A 15,229-nucleotide genomic window follows, 5' to 3' on the forward strand; every position below is an offset into this window, starting at 1 on the left:
AATACAGAGTTACAAACAAAGTGGTAGGAAATTAACAATGCTTGTTGTATTACATATTGATATCTTCAAAGTGGTTTCTCATGAAAACAGAGACATGCAATATTGATCAATCAAGGACTCATTAACTGTTTCTTTCAGCAAAGAAATAGAAGACAGTAGATCAACTATGTTAACTATCCTGTATATACATACATACAAAATTTCCCCTTCTTTCCCTTCTGTTTTCCCATATCCCAGTAAACCCTATGATTTTTAAAGCATTTATCCCTTCCTCAGTGTTGTAATCCCAGTTGGGGTTTCTTTGTTCTGTGTAGTTTTTCCTATATCTAATCTCATTTGTTTCTCAGCTGTCTTTAAAATTTGTTTCCTCCCCTCTGAAGAAGACAAACATAATATTATCTGTTGATAGTCACCCCAGGTGGGGCAGTGAGTCTCAAACACTGATTCCAGCAAAGTAATCAAAGCCTGAGTTTGCTCTGAAAAGGGAGATTTTAAGTTCTCCAGTTGCAGAATGAGGTCTTCGTCCTAGCTCCATCACAGCAGCCTGCTAGAGAGGCAAGATTGGGACCAGACCTGAAGAGGAGACTTCCTTATCTGAATCTGTTATAGGCTCAGGGGAAGGCTGCCTGCAGTGGTGAGAAGGCAAAGCCACAGGGTCAGTGCTGTAGCTGAGGAGGAATCTCCTGCTGAGGCAAGCAAGGGGGTAGCTGTTCCACTGAGTTGGGAGACAAAAGGGAGGATCATCTTCCTTAGGTGCTGAGGGCAAGAAAAGGGGTATCTGCTTAGGGGACCTTTATGTAATTATCAGAACTCAATCAGGGAATCCACAAACACACATCACCATTAAGTTTGTCATAATTCGTAATCATGCATAAACCAGAATGATGGGCTTACTGTCTGCTGAGCCCATGATAGCTCAATTTAGAAGAGAGAACAATGTACCTCGGCAGGTCATTCCTCCCCCACTCAGCCAACAATCCAAACAAGAGCCTGAGGCTGCAACAGCCTGAAATTGTGGGTGCATTTGGGAGAAAAACACAGAGCAGACAAACAGACAAACAAAGCAAAACAATCCTGGGAATCATGAATCTCCTCTGGCCATCGATTTGAAAAAAAATTTAGAGTCCAGAACTGACCGAATCCAAAACAAACTCAGAGACAAACTCTGAACAAACTCAGAGACAAAACTCTGAACAAATTCGCAGCTATGCTGAGACCAAACGGCTGCCACATCTGAGAGCTCAGGCCCATCAAACTGTCAGTCTGGAAAAGAAGCCAAAGGCAAATAACAGATCCAATTTTAAATCTTACCTAGGTCAGAGAGCGGAGCTTTAGTTGTTCCTTTCACAGCCTTAGCATTCTGGTACACAGTCATCCCCAGGTGGCCAGCTGAAATGGACCAGGGAGCCCTGGCACCTAGGAGCAACTGGTGAAGTGAGGAGGCATAGGGCCTCCTCAACTGAGGCCTTTTTCCTTGTGAAGCCAATCTCGTGCTCAAGGCCTCCACATGATATGGCAAGGGAGTTCATTGAAAATAGCATTGAATCTGTGCAACAATTTTGGGAGTATGGCCACTTTCACAATGTTGGTTCTTCCTATCCATGAGCAAGGAATATCCTTCCATTTTCTGAAATCCTCTTCAGTCTCTTCTTTCAGAGTACTGTAAATTTTATTGTATAGATCTTTTACTTCCTTTGTCACATTGATCCCTAAGTATTGCATTTTTTCTGTGATACTGTGAAGGGTGTGGTTTCCCTAATTTCTCTCCCAGTGTGTTTTCTGTTTGTGTACAGGAATGCTATTGATTGTTGAGTGTTCGTTTTGTATCCAGCTATGTACTAGATTTGGATATTAAATCTACAAGTCCTTTGGTGCAAATAATGATAATTACACTTCTTCCTTTCTTATCCTCATTCCTTTTATTTCTCTCTTGTATAATAGCTCTGGCTAATGTTTCCAGCACTGTATTGAATAAGAGTGTTTACATTGTCTTATTCCTGATTTTAAAGTGAAAGCTTTCAGTTTTTGTCCGCTTAGTATGACGTTGGCTGTTGGTCTGTCATAGATGGCTTTTATCAGAGTTAAGGACCATGTATTCTGATTTTCTGTAGGGTATTTTTTAATCATGAATGAGTGTTGAACTTTATCAAAAGCTTTTTCTGCATCTATTGAGATGACCATGTGATTTTTGTCTTTGGCTTTATTGATATGGTTTATTAAATTAATTGATTTGTGTATATTGGACCATCGCTGCATTCCTTGGATGAATCTCACATGGTCATGATGTATAATGTTTAATCTTTTTGAAGTTTTTCTCACATTCTGTTTCCTTGCATTTTATTGAGAATTTTTGTACCTATGTTCATTAGGGAGATTGGTCTATACTTCTGTTTTCTGGTTGGGTCTTTCTCTAGTTTTGGTATCAGAGTAATACTTGTCTCCAGGAATCAGTTAGGGAGAATTCCTTCCCTGTCAATATCATTAAAGAGTTTGAGAAGAGTTGTAGATTTCAGCTGTGAATCCATCAGGACCTGGACTTTTGATTGTTGGTAAGCTTTTTATTACAGTTTCAATTTCCTGATATTGAGGTATTCAGGATTTTTATATCTTCCTGATTCAGCTTTGGTAATTCATATATATATTGGAATCTGTCCATTTCCTCTGTGATTTCTATCCTGTGAGTGTAAAGATTTTTGAAGTAGATATTGGTGATCTTCTAATTTCTACAGGATCTGTAGTGATTTCATCCTTTTCATTCCTTATTGTATGAATTTGAGGTTTTCTTTCTTTTTTTTGATAAGGTTGGCTAGAAGCTTAGCAATTTTATTTATTCTTTGAAAGAACCACCTCTTTGGTTCATTAATTCTTTTTATTGCTTTCTTTGTCTCCACTTTGTTAATTTCTGCTCTGAGTTTTATAATTTCCTGCCTTCTTTGATCTTTGGGCTTGATTTGCACTTTCAAAAAAGAAGTAACAGAACTAAACCAAACTGGTGAACAAATATGATTTTGCAGGGTACATCAATCCTGGTTGGAAGTTGTTTTATTTCAGGACCTGAAATACTTCACTCCCAGCTCTTCTTGACTTGCTGGTTTGTGTTGAGACATCTGCATGATTCTGGTGGACTTTCCTCTCTAGGCGATCTCTTTCTTTTCTTTAACTGCTTTTAATATTCTGTGCTTTTGCTGAATTTCTGGGATCTTGATTATTATATGCCTGGGTGTAGATTTATTTTGGTTATGACTAGTGGGAGTTTTATATTCCTCTCTTTACTATATGTCAGATTCTTTCTCCAAGCTTGGGAAATTTTCTGCTCTTACTTCTGCAAGTAATCTTTTTATGTCATTTGTGTTGACTCTTGTTGTTTCATTGACACTATCAGCCTTTTATTGTTTTTCTTTGCATCATCTTGCAACTGTTGAATTGCTATTTCCTGGTTCCTTGTTATTTTTAAGAGATCTTTCCTTTATAATCATTAACTGCAATGCTGTCCTCAAGTTCTGAAAGTCTATCTTTAGCTTTATTCAAGTGGTGTTGCTGGCTTTCAATGGAATTTTTAATTTCCTGGATATCTCTTTGAATCTGTTTCATGCATTCTAGTCCTTTCCTATATTCTTCATTCAAGATATCCATCATTTTCCTATGCTCCTCTATTTTTATCTATTTCTTCTTTCAATGCGCTGAACAATTCTTTCATTATTGTTGTCATATCTTTTTTTACCTAAGAGATTATTTCTCATCTGATTTCTTGTATAACTTGATGGGTTTGTTTCTTTACTGCTTTAATATTGCAGAAATTTCAGGTGTATGACTTTCAAACTCTCTTATGTTGATGTCTCCTGGACTTGTTCTGTGTGCAGTGAAGGCCTGAGATTTCACTGTGCTCCTTTTTTCCCCATTTTTGAAGATCTAAAAGTTCCCTAGGACTCAGTGTTGCTCCCTCAATGATGGGTTTGGTGGGTGCAGAGTTGCTCCCCTCCCAGCAGCTCACTGAAGCCCCCTAGTTTCTCAGGGACTCAGTGTCACTCCTGCAATGTTGGGGGAAGGACAGAGTGTCTTCTTCCCCATCCCTAGCAGCTCACTACCCTCTAGCCAAGTCACCAAAAGTCCCACATTTCCCTGGGGCTCAGAGCGACTCCATGATAGGTTGGTGGGCGGAGCAAGGCTCACTGAGGCTATGGAAGCTCCCCAAGCTCAGCGTGCCTCCTCTAACAGTGAGGGGTTGGGGCCTCGGTATGTTCTTGGTAATTCTTGAGCCTGTATACCCTCGCTTGATCCTGCACACTTGGCTGTGAGTCTCCTTGATGTTTTCCATAGCACAGTGCCTTGAAATGCTCAGTGTATGCCTTCTCTCAATCCTGAAGAATTACACTCGCTGACTGTGTGAGATACTTATACATACCATCTCTGAGGGAGTGCTTGGGGAACTCAGTTGGGAGGGCTAATAGGTGGAGACATTTGGGATATCCATGACCATTTGGAGTTATCTGTAGGTGAGGTAACTTAGGAGATTCAAAGTCTGACTTTCTGATGAAGTCCAAGAAGTTGCTGACAAGATCCGTGGTGTATGACCTTATATTTGTCCTGCTCCCACCTTCTCCCAACTTCTGAGATACATTAGCACCTCAGTCATATGGGTAAGGCAATACAGAGGTGAGCATCTTAGGCAGCAGCATTCATAGCTGTGGATGCCAGCTAAGTTTACACATTGCTCTCTTATTTTCCCATTGTGGGAAATTGTGGATCAAGAGGGTTTCTCTTTATCTGATCTGTGTCTATTTAAGTGAATGGAGAGGTTAATAAAGCAATATCACCCTTCTTACACCCTTCTGTGCATCTGTGCTCATAATTTTTTCTCCAGCTCTATGCGAGAACTTCCCTGACTCATGGACTATCATAAAGTCATTCTCATTTATGAGCTGTTGTCAAAATAAATGCTTCTGCAGAAGTATGATTTTGGAAATCTCCTATTCCATCCACCTTGTTGATCTCACCCCTCTTTCACAAATATTCATCAATGAACATGAATTACTTTGGCAGGAATAGGACTTTAGTTATTTTATTTATTTATTTATTTATTTATTTATTTATTTATTTTGGTTTTTCTCCGGTACCGGGAACCGAACTCATGACCTTGCGCTTGCCAGGCAGGCGCTTTTGCCGCTGAGCTAAATCCCCAGCCCCTGACTTTAGTTATTTTAGAACTTCTGAACAGGGGATAAGATTGCTCGTGCTTCTTATTTCAGGCACATTATCACCATTATTTAATTCCAGGCTCTTATCTTGATATCTATGTTTCTTCATGTTATTTGTTCTATAGAATTCTGTTACTTCACTCCAATTCTTCTTCCCTTAAAGATAAACATCTTAATGTTTTGTGTACATATGGACATATATGAATGATACTATTTAATGGAAAACAAAAATTGTCTATCTCTGGAACTTCTGCTCTGGACCATGTATTGATAAATCCTCCCTTTTCTTTCCAAGCACAGCTCCTATTGGTCCTTTACTTGACTTACACCTCTCTTTATCTGGCCTACACCTCTCTTTATCTGGTCCCACTCATCCCAGATGCTTGCATAAGCTGTGTTCCAGTTTGCTTCTGAGATGTTTCTCTTTTCCATCCACTGTTAACACTCATTCATTTTTCCTCATATTTACTCCCTGCTTACACCTGTCATTTATTCCCTTCACATGAGTTTCAGATTTTGCCACAATGAAATAGGATGATAATGGGTGTGTGAGAAGCTGAGATGTAACCCCAACATGTGTGTTGGATTTGGGGGCAGAGGTAAACACCAAGACAGTCAAATATGTCTTACTTTGAGATGTCCTATCTTGGCAGTCAGCAGAGAAAAGCTTGCTGAGCTGTGCATCCCAGACTGCCACATCCCCGGGAAGTACCAAGGCTTTAGGGTTCTGAAGCTTCTGGGTTCTGATTTCAAGTCAGCATCGGAATTTCCATATGATGTTGAGTCAGCTCTAAAGCACTTTGGGTCCCAAGTATTTTCAAATGAACAACAAAAAGATATGTGTATGTTGGTGGGGAGGTTGATGAAATATTTTCCTATGGGGGAATCCAGGTGGACTGTGCTTCAGTTTCATGACAATGAGTCCTCTTTAAAAACAAATTCTAGGGGCTGGGGATTTAGCTCAGCGGCAAAAGCGCCTGCCTGGCAAGCGCAAGGTCCTGAGTTCGGTTCCCGGTACCGGAGAAAAACCAAAAAAAAAAAAAAACAAATTCTAGTACAATCTTTGTTTCTGAAATCTGGGTATTCTTGAGTCAGCTGCCAGACTTCTTTCAGCCTATTTTCACAATATAAATATCTCTCAGTTCCTGATTGGACAGGAGAGTCTTTAACGTTTTATTTTTCTCCCTGAAACACTCATACCATCAACTCAAGCTGAAAGCTTCAGACAAATCAGAGCAGCAAGTTGCTGGTCACATATGACCCCCCCCTTCCAATCTTCCATCTGCTTTAATTGCCTTCCCTTCTCCACTGCCAGGAGCTTGCAGCACTGGCTTGCCTGCCAAACTCATTACTATGACAACAGTTACAAATAACTCAGATGCAGATGAGGATGCTAACTCAAGAACTAAGTAGCCATGGGCTTCTTGTTCCCTCCCCAGACAAGACTGAGAGAAAGATCTGACAAATTCTTTTGTAATACAACCATTTTCCTCTTCACAAGCTTGCCAAAGCTCCTCCACGTCAACAAGAATAAATTCAACATCCAAGGCCCTAAAAAAAAAAAAAAAAAAAGAATTCAAGTCTTTCCAAATGGGCCTGAAAGTATAGCTCATTTGTAGAGTGCTTGCAGAGTATGTGCTGTGTCCTAGCTTTGAACATCCGCACTACAAAAACAAAACAAATCTAAACAAAAACAATCTCTCCAACCATACTTTCCATTTAATTCTATGAAAATTGATCACTCCTATTGTTTGACACCTACTATTTCCCAACTCTCATGGTGGAAATTTTACATATATTATCTAGGAAATCTTCCATGAACTTTATCAAGGAGATTATTATTCTCACATTACAAAAGAGAAAATTGAGGTCTATAAATATAAATGAGTTCAGTAAGCAGGTCAGGGAATCAGTTCAGACTTAGGTCTATCAGATTCCCAAAGCTAAGATTTTTCCATTGCCAAATATTCACAAATACTGGCCTACAGGTTTGAGATATTTAGAGAATCTGTGAAACACGTGGATTTCCAATAGAGAATGCTGAATGCTTTTGACCTTCTAACTCTTGAGATGTCATACAATAAGAGTAAAATAATCAAAATGTAAACCCACAACTCCAGAGAGCTCTCATCAATGAGGGAGAAATTTCAACAACTTTCTGGAAAGCACAAAGAGGCTGGAGGGATGGTAACTGTGAAGGCAGGGCAGGGAAAGGCATAGGCACTGTCCATACCTGGCTAGGATCCACCAGGAGAGAGTAAGCTACTCTGGAGAGTCCTGGAGAAGTGCACAAAAGGCCTCCTAATGGTGAGAGGGAGACCTGGAGCCCCAAATGGGATAATTTAAAGTACAAGTCATTGTTACTACTGTTGACCTCTTCTGCCTTCCTTCTACCACTCCATGATCATGGGTATAAACCACAAAAGCCAAGAATCTATGCTCTTGCAAAATATCAGAGTGTACTTAGAGGACTGTAAAAGTCCCCACCAGCCACCTTAAAGGGAGCCTAACAGTGGAACTGACAAACTTCTATCACTTACACAGAGCTCCAAATCAATAAACTTATTGACTTCTTAAAGAAACGGACTGACAGGTTTGAAAACGGTGGGAAGATATGCTTAGAGATTTATGAAGAAACTAATGGAACAAATGGGAAAACTAAGGCTAAATATATTTCAAGTGGAAAAACGCAAGTGATTATTAAAACCAAGAATTTTTATTACAGCAGATAAAAAAGAGGTAAACCCCCTTGTGCTCTAACATGTTCTAAAGAAATAACATAAATTTCTAAATTAGTAAATACTAATATAAGGATATTATGAGGAATCTTGGGGATCTACCAGTTAAAAATCTTTTCTGGGGGCTGGGGACTTAGCTCAGCGGCAAAAGTGCCTGCCTGGCAAGCGCAAGGTCGTGAGTTCGGTTCCCGGTACCAGAGAAAAACCAAAAAAAACAAAACAAAACAAAAATCTTTTCTGTTACTAGTAAGAAAAAACTCAAATAATAGTGGCTTAAACACATATTGCATTATTTATTTTTTTATTTTTCAATTAACAGTAAGTGTGGTGTGGGCTGAGGTGCTCATTGAGGAAGTCAGCTCTTCCATAGTGCCCTGTCTTCATCCTCGTGCTCATCTTCTCATGGTCACAAAATATCTTTCATTGCTGTAAGCAACACACTTATGTTTAAGTAGGAAGAAGAAAGGGGTCAGAACCAGCTGTGTGTGTGTCTCTTTGCACAGGAAAGCAAAATTTTCCAGAAGTTCCACAGCACTCATCTCATTTGCCATAGCTGGGTCACAGAGCTACCCTTAGCTGAAAGTAGGCCAAGAAGATATCTGGATTTTCAGCCTCTGCGTGGTAGACATCCAAGGAGAATGGAGTTGGGAGTGGCAAATACCAGAATCAACAGCCAAAACCAGCTAAAACAGTTGAAAGTTGTTGCCTTGAAGGAGGAAGACTATACTGTTGGGGTTTACGAGGCATACTTTGACACTATTTTATTTTTTAAATATGTGGCATTACTTTGATAAATAATAAAAATAAAAATAAAGTTTTATGATTTTTATGAAATGACACATTAAAAAAAAGCTGGTGATAGTTTTCTGTCTCAAGAGCAATGGATATTAATTTATCATGTAATAGAATAAGCTCTTTACTTTGACGGAGGTATCTCAGGTATGAAACCACCAATTGTAAAGTAAAGGGAGTTAACCGGAATGGTGCTAGTGGAAGCCAGGACAACTCTGTGTGGAAGTTACATGCATTGACTGTGGTTAGACAGTACAGATGCAATTTCCGGTCTGCCATTTATTAACTCGTGACCCTGGAGGAATGACACCTGGGAAGCTCAATTTCCCTCTTTGTAAGATAAAAGTGCCAAGTGCCTGATACCGAGTAAGTAAATATTATTTGCTATGATTAAAATGTTAGTCTGTGTAGAGACATAACCTGAGTATATTTTACTGATATTATCCTTCTGCTGAGGTGATTTTTTTTTATCCTAAACATGGGTTTAGATTACACTATCAGTAAAAATTATGTTCTTCTTAAGGGAAGTATGTGCATAGTTTTGCCCAGGCCTGTACTCACAGAAGCTGCCCAGTTAGGCCTACATCAAGAAACGTGGAGCCTTGGGCCGGGGATATAACTTAGCAGCACAGCACTGCCTTGTAAGTGCGAAGTTGTGAGTTTGATTTCCCAGTACCACAAAAAAAAAAGACATGTAGCTTTGAAATGCTGTAAGAAGGAATGAGACTTGATTGTTGGTTCTATTATAAATATTGTTAATTTAACTTCTGAAACAATCTACTCTGTGAGATTTCATGCAATGCTGATTCAAATATCAACAGCTTTTCTCACATAACTAGAGAAAAAAATCCTAAAATTCATATGGAACCAAAAGAGACTCAGAATAGTGAAAGCAATCCTCGGCAACAAGAGCAAAGCAAGAATCATCATAATCTCAGACTACAAGTTGAAGTGGCACATATCCCATCAACAGATGAATGGACAAAGAAAATGCTGTATTTATACACAATGGAGTAATGTTCTGCCATAAAGAAGGATGAATTTGAGTAATTTTTAAGAAAATGGATGCACCTGAAGACCAGAATGTTAAGTGAAATAAATCAGACACACAAGGGTATATCTCCCATTATTTCTCTGATGTGAGAAAACTACAATAGACATAAATTAAAGAAGAAAACAAAACATAATAAGAAACATGGAGATTGATCATTTGCAAAAAGGAAAGCAACCACGAGGTGGAAGGAGGTGAGAGGGAGGAAAGGGAAAGGAGATGAAAAAGATTTAAAATTGGTTGTGTACATTGACTAAATCTCCACAACAAATGTAATCATTACATACTACAAACATTGACTGATAAAAACAGATAATTTTAAAAACAAATCCTAGAAGTAATAAACAAGTTCTGCAATGTAGCAGAATACAAAATCAGCATTCAAAAATTAGTGGAGTTCCTATACACCACTGATCAAGTTACCTAGAAAAAAATTAGGAAACTAATACCATTCACAATAGCATCAGGGAAAATTGAGAGAGACCCAACAAGACTAAGTAGAGGAGGAGTCATATCAGAGATACTCAGAGAAAATTCTCTGACAACACAGGTCTCTGAGGTGGGGGAGATACTTACACACTGAAATAGAAAATTAATCAGAAAGATGATACACATAGATCAAACCAAATATCTGGATCCTTGGAAAGAAAGTGGGACTGTTTTGGCTGGTTTACACTGCCCCAGCCCTGCTCCTCCTGGGAAGAGCATTCCAAATCACCAAGCACTGCACAGGTTGACTACTGGGGCAGAGCCCCCTTTGTTCCTCATTCCCCCTCTAAACCCTGAGGAAAGATGCAGCCTGGTGGCATCCTCACTCACCACCAGGAAAGGAAGCTCCCCTCAACTCTGGGTAGAGAAAGGATAAATGAGTGAACGGTGCCAACAGACTGCCACAGGTGTTAGCTCATACTCATTAACTCTTGAGGACTCCCAGCCACTCCCAGCAGTGCTTGAGGACACCCACAGGTGGGTGCTGAATCTGCTATCATACTTGGGGGGGGAGTAGCTAAGTCAAGCCCAAGGACAGTATCAGATTCTGCCAGCTGGCTGGAGGGAGGAATTCTTGAGACTGGGTTAGTTTGGGATTTGCATGCAAGGGAAAGGAAAATTGGGGTGCCATCAATCAGACTGCAAATAAAGAAAGAAGGAACTAGAGCGGACACTCCTCAAGCACTATGGCATATTGATCACATAGGAATTTTGTGTGTATTCTCATCTTGGAATGTTTCATTTGGGTCTTTGCCAGATTTTTGCTTCCTTCCTTCCTTCCTTTCTTTCTTCTTTCTTTCTTTCTTTCTTTCTTTCTTTCTTTCTTTCTTTCTTTCTTTCTTTCTTTCTTTCTTCCTTTTTTCTCTTTCTTAAAAAGTTTTCTTCTTATGTTCTGCTCTCTCTCAGTCACTCCTATATGCTCTCAAATTAACCTTCCATTCTCTCTATTCTCTTTGCTCTTCCTTATCTGCCCTTGCCTCTTCTCCACTTTACAGGTGCACAAATATATCAACAGGTTCTGACAACCTCATAGCTTTCCTCAACCCTAATTACCTCCTTCCACCTACATTGCATCCTTGCCCCTACAAATATCTTCTCAAACCCCTCAACACTATCCCTGCAGTCCAACTATAAAAGACCTGCAACAGAATGTGACCCCATGTCTAATTTTTTACTTATTATTCTCCTGTCTATTTTTCCTCTTACTGATTTATACAGCTATTTCACCAATCCCACTGTGTCTTCCCTTCTCTTCTTCCAGATCGCAGTCTTACTGCTAATAACAATAAAGTATAGGAGGTGTGGAATGTTGATAAAAGATAAAAGTATAAACGAAAGGTTTAACATGTTCCTGGCATCTTGAACCACTAGTGCTATATACATGCCCATCCCACAAGGTGGTTTGTACCAGTGGATATACAAAAAGGTCTAATCACTTTTATTAGTGTTTTTCCTAATAAAATTACTAAAAAGTATATAAATACATGGAATCTAGTTAATTACTTGAATATGAATAATTACTGTCTAAATAGAAATATTAACACTATTCATATCAATTAATATTATTACAATAATCAACACATTTCATTAAATTAAAAGACATCAATTGAGGAATGGATAAAAAAGATACGGTATTTTTGTACAGTGGAGTATTACTCAACTTTAAAAAAAGATAAACTCGAGGCTCTTATAAGTAAATGGATGCAAATAGAGACCATACTCATAAGTGAAATAAATAGGATCCATATGTGTAGACATCATGTTGTCTCCCTTGTGTAAGAACATGAAAGAGTAAGGGAACCCAAAATGTACAATAGAAGTTGGGAAAGGGAAAGAAATTGCTCAAAAGAGGAAACAAGTGGGATTAGGGAAAGGAGAACAGCAAAAAAAGAAGGAAGGGAAAAAATATATATGTATACAGAAGGATGGCTGGGATAACTGTACTGCTGATGTCTATTGGTTTATTGAAAGGAACAGTTCATGCTTTATTTTTTGACCAATTTTGCATGTTATATCTGGTAATCTAAGCAACTAATTTGAAGACAGCAATATGCAACATAACAACCACTGTTGAATTCCTATCATCTTGTTTGGTGAAACTCTGTATTGTTTATAATTTTTTTTTGTTTTTTGTTTTTTCTCTTTAATGGTTTGATTAATCTTGCGTTCTTATATCTGATAATCTGACCAACTTCGATGAAGATAAAAATACATAATATAACACACACTGTTAATCTCTATCATTTTGTTCTGAATCTTTCTTCATTTTTATTTGTACCAGGAATTGAACTCAGGACCTTGCACTTGCCAGGGAGGTGCTTATGCCACTGAGCTATATCCCCGGCCTTCCTGTATTGGTCTTATTGTTTTTACTTTGTTTTGTTTTTCTCTATGCTGTTGGCATATTTGTTATTGTTCTTTTTTAAAATTCTCTTTAAAATAAAAATAAATAATTAAATGAAATGAAAGAAATTTATTTATATTCATGAATAGTTTATCAATAGTTAATATTTTAAAAATTTTTAATTTTTTTTGAAAAATAAAAGACGGAAAACACATAAACAGACAAACATTTACAAAATAGCAGAAGAAAATATAAACAATACGGAGTTACAAACAAAGTGGTAGGAAATTAACAATGCTTGTTGTATTACATATTGATATCTTCAAGGTGGTTTCTCAGGAAATTATTCTAAATTTTAATATGGAAATCTTATAAGTACCTCATTGCTGGTGTATATAATATACATTTACAACTGCTGTACCATATTGACTGTATTACAATTTTTCTTATCATTTTAATATTTTCCTTAAAAACATGTAAGATGATGACATCTGGTCTGTGAAGTAATTGCCTTCCTGTGTGTTATTGTATAATAAAAGACTCCTTGAGAAGTGGTATAAACTGACTTCTGGAACAGTCATGCATATACCACCAGTGATTCAGACCTACAGGAATGAATGAATTTAAATCAGAGCCACCTAGCAGCAAGATGTATGAAATACAGCCCCATAGTGAACGTCTTAACACATATAAGTGGTGTAAAATTGGACCTGTTGATGACTTAAAACCAGTAGTAATGCTTTCATCAAAAGACAATAACAGCATCTAAACCATTTAAATACCTGAACAGGCAAACACTATTTCTGGACAAATAAAGTCAAAAGCATCACGGGTAGACAGTATCTAATTATAATGATCTTCATATCAACTGCAGTCTCTCCTCACTCTACTTGTTCTTAACCCTCAGCGATGTATATATGGGCAACATGATAAAACAGGACAACAAAAGGCTCCCAAGATCTCCTAAATCTCTGAAGACAAATAGAGAAGGAATTGATAGCAACAAACGCAAATAGCAATAGTAGAGCTTTAGTAAATAATTAAAGAAGAGGTTAAAAAAAAAAAACTTGGCAAGTTCAAAGAAGATACGACTGAAAAGTGTATGGAATTATCATACAAGGTGACTGATGTGGATGTGGGAGAAATAAATTAAACAATGGAAGAGCCGACCAACCCCCCCCCCAAAAAAAACCTGAATGATGAATTTACCAAAAATATAGACTTCATGAAAAGATATCAGACATAAATACTGGATATAAAACATTGTATAGAATTCATAAATTGTAAAAATGACCAGTGTGAATACAGGATTTTGGAAATTGAGGGTAAAATGATAAATTATGGCCAATTGCTCAGTGTAGCCTTACAAATGACGAGAGGTTCTCCGAGGCATTTCCGCGCTGCTGCTGGGTCTTGGGGCGCTGGGAAGCAGCGCTTTCGCCCTACCTCAGGGGCCTGATAGGAGACTGAAGCCCAGAAAATAAAGGAGGGGATGTTGGACTTGGGCAAGATAGAGAAATACCTGAAAACTGGTTTTTAAAAATGGAAGCCAGACTATCATACAGTTTTGCTTCTGAATATGGAAAAGCAGCTGTTGCTTTTAAAAACGCCAGTTTTAACAAGCAAAAGATGCCTGCCTCAGGGAAGCTGTGGCCCATGAAAATAATAGCTTTTTCAGGCTGCCAAAACCTATGAACAAGGTAGCATTATGATAAAGGAGATGTGAAAGCTGCCGAGCCTGTCCAGCTGGTAGAGAAAGCCAGGATGGTACCCTCACATGGCCGCCATGCCCTGGAGTGCGCTGGGTAGCTTATAGAAAATAGAGATACTGAAAAGGTTGTAGACAGCTAGTGTGTTGGAAAATGAGGAAAACCTCCAGCAGATAACTGAATTGCTGCGGAAAGACTCAAGGCTGCCAGTCTGAGGACCAGGTTTGATGAAGCGGCACTTTCTATTGAGAAAGAAAAAAAACATTTATAAAGCAATTGAGAATTACCTAACTTGTTATAAGAAAACCATTGCTCAAATCTTGGTTCATCTGCACAGAAATGACTATGCAGTTGTGAAAAGGTGTGTCAGGGAGGGCTATAGCGTCCTAGGCTTCAATGGCAGCAAAGACTGCTGCACTGGAGCAACGTCTGGAGGGCTATCATCAGCAGGATGAAGACCAGGTGTTAGAGGTCTGCAACTCACCCCTCTTCAAGTACACAATGACTATGCCAAACTGGGCCTGACCTTGGTGACCCCAGGAGGAGGAATCAAGAAGTCATTGGTAACCTCCCACATCAAGCACCCCCTGCTGCAGCCAACAGGAGGAGTAAGATGAATATTCAGGAAGAGTGTGCTAGTATTTTGCTTGCAAAAAGAAAAAGAATAAAGAAAGGGAAAATCCTGACATAGCATTTTCATGGACGTGGGACTCATTGAAAGTTATCTCTGGGGCTGGGGATTTGGCTCAGCGGCATAAGCGCCTGCCTGGCAAGTGCAAGGTCGTGAGTTCAGTTCCCGGTACTGGAGAAAAACCCAAAAAAAAAAAAAGAAAGTTATCTCTACTTCATTGAGGTCATGATTTTGAATACTAATAAAGATGATTCTTAGTTACCATTTCCCAAATCAGCTA

General features: G+C 38.6%; 1 pseudogene; it reads left to right on the forward strand.

Moving 5' to 3' along the window:
* LOC102020560 overlaps positions 1-14,935 on the forward strand; it is a 37,028-nt pseudogene extending 22,093 nt beyond the window's left edge.
* The last annotated feature ends 294 nt before the right edge of the window (positions 14,936-15,229 follow it).

The sequence above is a fragment of the Chinchilla lanigera genome, unplaced genomic scaffold (assembly GCF_000276665.1).
Source record: "Chinchilla lanigera isolate Chin_1 unplaced genomic scaffold, ChiLan1.0 scaffold00074, whole genome shotgun sequence".
Taxonomy (NCBI): domain Eukaryota; kingdom Metazoa; phylum Chordata; class Mammalia; order Rodentia; family Chinchillidae; genus Chinchilla; species Chinchilla lanigera.